This window comes from Cyrtonyx montezumae, unplaced genomic scaffold (genome assembly GCF_038088225.1).
Source record: "Cyrtonyx montezumae isolate F1298 unplaced genomic scaffold, pur_monq_1.0 scaffold_14, whole genome shotgun sequence".
NCBI classification, from domain to species: Eukaryota; Metazoa; Chordata; class Aves; order Galliformes; family Odontophoridae; genus Cyrtonyx; species Cyrtonyx montezumae.
In genome coordinates, this window is record NW_027071870.1 from 1944491 (window position 1) to 1951230 (window position 6740).

At 38.2% G+C, this 6740-nt stretch overlaps 1 pseudogene; it reads left to right on the forward strand.

Annotated features, from left to right (window-relative positions):
* The first annotated feature begins 1860 nt into the window (after positions 1-1860).
* LOC136045577 (5S ribosomal RNA) lies at positions 1861-1978 on the forward strand (annotated as a pseudogene).
* The last annotated feature ends 4762 nt before the right edge of the window (positions 1979-6740 follow it).

Below are 6740 nucleotides of genomic sequence, written 5' to 3' on the forward strand. Positions count from 1 at the left end.
GTTAACATTTGCTGAATGTTTTATGGAGACATAATTTTGGATGCGACACAGTGAGGCTGTGGGTGGTGTTTTTTGGCAGTGGTGACAGTGATATGAAAGACAAACTGTGTTCCAGATGGCCATATGCAGCTGTCACACCATGAAATGAAGATAATCTCAATCAGCTCATCTGTTTGAGTCAGCTAATGGTGGCAACTATGTTGAAAAACAGTATTTTGAAGCTGAGAATTTTCTCCGTCAGATAGGATTATTATTCTCTCTCTGTGTTGTAGTTTCCATGGGAATAAACTGGAGGCACTACTTTCAGAGCAACCTACGTAAATCAAGGCAATTATTCAAGCTATTTTGGCTAGAATAATCATTACAAAAGCTGTTTACTCTTCACAGATACATCAGTACATCGTCAGTACAATGGAGAAGCAACTGTTTCTGGCATTTGAGGCAGATTTCTGGGAGTGGGCTACATAAGTGGACACTACAATAGATATCTGCACAAGGAAGTGTTGTTCATTCCATTACGTTGATTTCTTCATCCTTCTATTCCCAGCCACTTATTCCTTTAATTTAATTGAATTCTAACATGTGATTCTGAGACTATCAGGAGACATTTCCAGTAGAGTTCCACTCTCCTAATGGAGAGCTAAAAATAGCTGTTTCTAGTTGAAAGAACTGTTGTCAACCATTCTTTTTTCATATGTAATGATTAGCTATGCTGAACTTGATCACTGCCTCATAACAATACCATTTCACTTCTGTGAGAGAACTGTAGCATGTGTTAAAATTTTGAAATGGTGCATAGTGCATGTTACTGTATGCTAGAGATTCCTAGATATTTTATCCAATAAAGTACATATGAAAATGACTGTTAAAGTATCACCTACTTGAAATTATGCCATGCCATTCTTGATAGTATCTTTGTAGTGATGTGCTTGAGTTGACGTGTAAGTTTGTGTAGGAACCATCTTTAATGTTTCTGAATTATTTTCATTAAAAACTGGATGTCACTAGAGTCAGATGAACAGTGCTTATCCTAGGCAGCATGTCCAAACAAGGATGAATTTTCTCATTTTCTCTTTTTCAGTTCAGCTGAAAGTATGTGCATGGTGAGCATCTAAACATCATGAAATTCAATCTTCAAAGCCTTTGGTTTTGCTTAGATGTTGTTGAAACTGTAATACTTATGCTTCTAGTAGGTACTGTGCCTATGGAAATGATTGGCACTTGGGGCATAACTGCTGACAAACAAGAAGTAACAAGTTGAGCTCATCTTCCACTGTAAGAAGTGACAAAGAAAGAGCAACTTTGAGATTAATAATCAAAACTGTTGAGCAACAAATAATGGGCCTTATAAAATCACTTTCAATGAGATCATGAACTGATGGAAAAGCAATTAAAAAAAAAGGAAATTAAACACAGGAAAAAGGACTGTAGATCTTTTTGCTTTAATTCTTCTTAACATTTTTTTCCTTTACAGCAGTTATCAGTCTGATAAATTGAATAGCTTTTATCTTTCCAGAAACTATAGCAAAACCAGATCAGTACAGCTGAGATGTTTGACTTAGAGCCTCACATAGATTCAATCAAAACTGGATAAAAAAGATACTGGAAGAGTATCTCAACACAGGCTGTGTGCCTCATTCTTCATAGATATCATGGTTTTATGGTTTTTGTAGTGTTGTTGATATTCCACATCATGACATAATGTGGTGCGTTGGGAGTTGAAAAGTTAATGCTCCAGCTCTGTGGATCATTGATAGTTATGGATATGCCTGTCTCAGAAGAGAAGAACTACATTCCCCAGAGGACTGCGCAATGCTTTGTATTTTTACATGTTTCCAGCCAGAGGGAAAGATAAAAACTGTCTATGGCCACACCACTCTGGCAACGCCTGATCTCATCTGATCTCAGCTGCTAAGCAGGGTGGGGCCTGGTTAGTACTTGGATGGGTACCTCCTGGGAATACCGAGTGCTGTAGGGTTTTTTTTCAACTCCTAGTACACCACATGATGTCACGATGTGGAATATCAACAACACAACAAAACCCACAAAACTATGACAATAGAGAACAAGTATTTTCCTTCATCTGGAGGAATGTGAAATGCTGCTTGTGTGTGTGCCCGTGAATTCAAGCATTAAACTCTTAACTCTGGCTTGCATATTTAGCTGAGAATGATGGATTTCAACTTAATTTATTTTCAAACTAACCTTTAGTATTTGTGAACATATCTGACAGCGTCAGGAACCAGTTCCAGTAGTCACCATTCTCTTAATGAAGAACTGGAAAAGCTTCTAGTAGGAAAGGGTAGAATTGTCCTGATTTCAGAGAGCCAGCATTGACCCATACATCTGGTTCTAATATTTACTGACTTTTTTTTCATTAGCATTGTGTTTTTTCAGTGCAGTGCCCTGCATTAGATATAATCTCTCTTAGACATAACGTTAGATATCAACTCTCTGCTTTTGAGCCACATCTCATTGTGTGGCTTCTGAGCTCATTCTCAAAGCCTTTCACTTATAAAACTTTGCTCTGCATTCTCTTATCCAGTTTGTTGTTGGAAATATCAACTGATTGTGACCAATCCCTTGTGGACCTTTGTAAAGCCCCACTTGAGACACTTCTTTTCTGACAGCCATCTCAGTTACTGCTCTCTGTGCATCTGTTTTGTGACTGTTCAATTCAGACCACTTTACTGCGTTGTCAGCGCCTCCATTTGGGTCCAGAGCATAAAATCTGCTACCTTTCCTTGTAAAAAAAAATAATAATAATAAAATTGGTGTAACAGGGTTTGTTTTTGACAAACACGTTTAAGCTCTTGATTTATCACCTCATAATCCTCTAAGCGCTCATAACCTGATTGTTTAACAATTCCAATTAAATCACATGACTACTGGCAGAGAGTACCTTGCTCTCAGGAGTTTTCAAGGTGGTATCTAATTATGCCAGCAGAGTGCTATCATAAGCACTCACTATCTGTGTGATGTGCAGCACAGGGGCTCCCCAGGTCATGCTGGAACAGGATCAGATTGCACTGAGTAAGCTGCTCTGGAAGTGCCCTGGTACAGAAAGTTGATGCTGTAACACACCAAACACTGATATCTGAAACATAAGGGTGGTTATCTACTACAGCCTGGAAATAGTGTCTCAATGCCCTGACACATTCCTCAGCAAGGTTAACTTAGGCATGCCCAGGGCATAAGGATTTTTAAGAGAAAGCATCCAGCTCAGAACGCAACTGACTGCATCCCAGAGGATGGTTAGAGAAGACTTGCCTCTTTTCCCTGCAGACATAGAGTTCTCACCATTACTTTCTTATAAGACTTGCTTTCCATATACTACTGCGATCTATATCTTGAAGGAGATTTTCTGTTCTCCTTGTTTCTGAGAAATTTGTATATCTGCAGGGTGCAACTGGAAAGTACAGTACTAACAGCTCACATTTAGCATGCATGCATTGAAAACCCAAGATTTCATTTTTCACATATGTTTTGCTTGTATTCATGAATATTATCTGACGTAATTTCAAAAGTTTTAGAGAAGAAGGAAATTTTAAATGTATTTGTAAAAACTGTGAAGTAATTTTGGACGTTGCAGATTTTCATCTACTATGGCAATCGTGACAGTGGATCTCGTATGATCCTGTCTCGTCATTAGATGGCACCATAGAGCAATATTCAATCAGTTGTAAGGAATCCTGCAGCTCCGAAGGGACAGTTTTGAATATCTAATCTGACTTCCTACATACTGTGGACTGTGTAAATCCAACAAGGACTTCTTGCCACATATCAAAACTGCACTTCAATAAAAAATATTTTTAGATATGGGTTTTGAAAATTAAAACAAATATATAAGAACTTATTCAAGAACTTGATATCCCTTTCTGATAAAGGTAACAAGAGTTGGAGTCCCAGATCTTAATCTCTTCATTGAATAATTCTGGCCATTTAATTATATATGAGACAATTCCTATTTAAACTGAGAATAAGCAAAGTGACGCATGTTCTGGGCATGATGTTAAGCCAGAGCAGCACAGAATTCAGCATGGCTGTTGCTTATTGTGCCTCCTTGCAGCAATCTCAGAAAGAAGCATTTGCCTGTTACAAATGCTGATGCTGTGATGCCCATGCGTTTTGATTCAATCTAAACTACTTCTCCTTTCGCCTGACTTTATCACATCCAGCCTGTCCCTTCTGTTAACAGCCTCTTTTCTACCAGCTGCATAGAGGGCTGCTGCAAGTCAATTTGTAATTCAGTTCCTCCAACTGTGACTGTACATATTTTCCACTATTCCCAGTGTCATCAGGCAGCAACTTGGTGCTTAGCCCTACGACCTCTGAAGCTTCATCCTAACGAGTGGATGAAGTTGGGTATATGCTTGTATCAGTTGGTGTTCAGCAACACAGCTAGAAGGCAGTACAGAAGGAGAGGTGTGAGATAATGGAGCTTCTTGTGGTGCCAGGTTAGGGACTGCTTACAGTTACAGTGGTAGGTCTGAAGAGTCAGTCAGGGAAAGATCTTCCTGAACTGAAATAAGCTGCAAAACCATTAAAAATGGATAGTTGAGATTTCATGATATACATTAAACAAAAACAAAAACAAAACAAAACAACAACAATAATAACAACAACAAAAACTCCTTTAAAGTGGAAAGTACAAAGTGTTATCTTCTGGAATGGTAAAGCCTAGAGCAATTGAAAAGAATTTTCTTCTGTTTTCAGTCAGAAATTAATTTCATCAAAACTGATATTTCAAAATATAACAGTCCTTTTCATTTTGAAGTGCTCTTTTAAGCCCAACTCAGTCGTAATTTATTTATTTTCCTGAATATTTTAGAGCTTTTTCACTGGGTTAATCAGCTTTTATGACCTTCTCACATATGAAATGAAGAATCGTCTTTGATTCTCCACACAGAAGAGATGAGAGGGGTTCCTCCCCCCTGGATATTAGCAAGTGAAATCAAAACACCTTGAGTAAGACTTTTCATTTCTTCCTGTGCAATTTTCAGAGCCACAATCTATTTCTGTGCAAGGTCCCCATGGGCATCTGTGAGCTCAGCAAAGACGTGCTCAGAGCCTGTTCATAATCACTAATGAAGTAAAGGTCAATCTTTATATGAAGCCAGTGCTTGTGTCTGTAAGAAAGAAAAAGGACTGCTGTCATCCAATATTGGAAGCAAGGAATAGCAAATAAGCAGATATGTTAGGAACAAACTCACTTCCTTTTGCTTATATTCAAAATGTGGACCTTGTGAAAACCACATCAACCCATCAATTTTGTGCCAGTACTGTCCCCTTCTGGTAAAGCACTCCAACCAGGGCTGTGACACCTTCAGCTAGTTCCACTCACAGAAGGATAACGTAGCTGGTGAACTGAAGGAAGTTTCTATCAACATTTCTCAAGGAATTAAGGACAGCAGGAGAAAAATCAAGACTGGCAGAAGAAGAGCTCATCTTACAGCATCTTTGTGATACAGAAACCTACAGAAATGTGGTGCATTTGCTGTTTTCAGTAATGACCCTAGTGCTGTCAGTGAGGGCATAATATGAGTTGATGACACAAAGTGGAAGATACGAAGAACATAGAACATCAGAGTACCCTCCTGCAAGAAGACCTGAAGGACAAAAAGTATAAATGAAATTAAATGTGGTAATGCTATATGTGGTGCCATGAATTTAAGAACTAATGATGATTTTTTCTGTAAGTGGGAAAAGCTTGTTAGTTGGAAACAGTAAATATAGGAGAAGATGCAGGAATTTATCACAAGATGATCAGCAGTCATAAATGTGGCATAGAATGAACAACTCGAGTAGGAGACCAGGAAGTGTCAAGAGGAGGGTTTCTAGTAGTGCCAGAGAAATGATGAGGTGTGCTATTTTAGAAACAGTAGGCTGGATGGGGAAAAAAATGTAAGAAAAAAGGAGTGAACGTTGTCAATTAGAAGCTAGTAATGATGGAATTGGGTCTGCAAGTAATATACAGTGAAAACATACTGATATAGATGGGAGAAGGTTGTGCAGATCCTTGCACTCATAGATGTGGCCTAGAAAGAAAACACTCAGTCTTTTGTTTTAGCCCAAATAACCTGTTTGCATGATTTTGATCCAAAGGCCATTGAAGTCAAAGTGTTCTGATAGGACATATAGGCCACTGACCTAGTCTTTCCAATGATCTGATTCAAAAAGTCTAAGATGATGATGTTCTAGATCGCACCACAATATTTATAATGGCTCCTGTTCTTTGTTTTAGTACTAGTACATTGTAAAGCAACTGAAAAAATTGTAAAGCAAAAGATCACTAATGCTTCCTAGTGTATCGATTGACCTTTACAGCTACTCATGCTGTTTATATAAGCAGTGAAGTGTGTAGAATAAAAAATAGGCAGGGAAACCTGATTTTTAAGAGTCATCTTCTTCCTCAGTTCTTTGACTACCTAGCCTCTGTGAATCTGGAAGTTTTGTTCTTGTACTGTTTTGTTTTGCTACATGTTGCACTACTGGTCAGATAAACAGCTGCTACAATGAAGTATAAAATTACTGGTAGTCCTATTTCTTTGGGCCAAAGCAGAGCATTGTATGCTCTTTCCAAGTAAAATGTAATGGAGTATCCAATAAAGTTGTACAGAAATTGGAAATCATTATTCCATCTGTTATACACTACTTGCTCTCTACAAAGTTACAAATCACAAGGATGGGAACCAGAGAAAGGCAGAAAGCCCATTATTCTGCTCGTAGTAATTACTTGT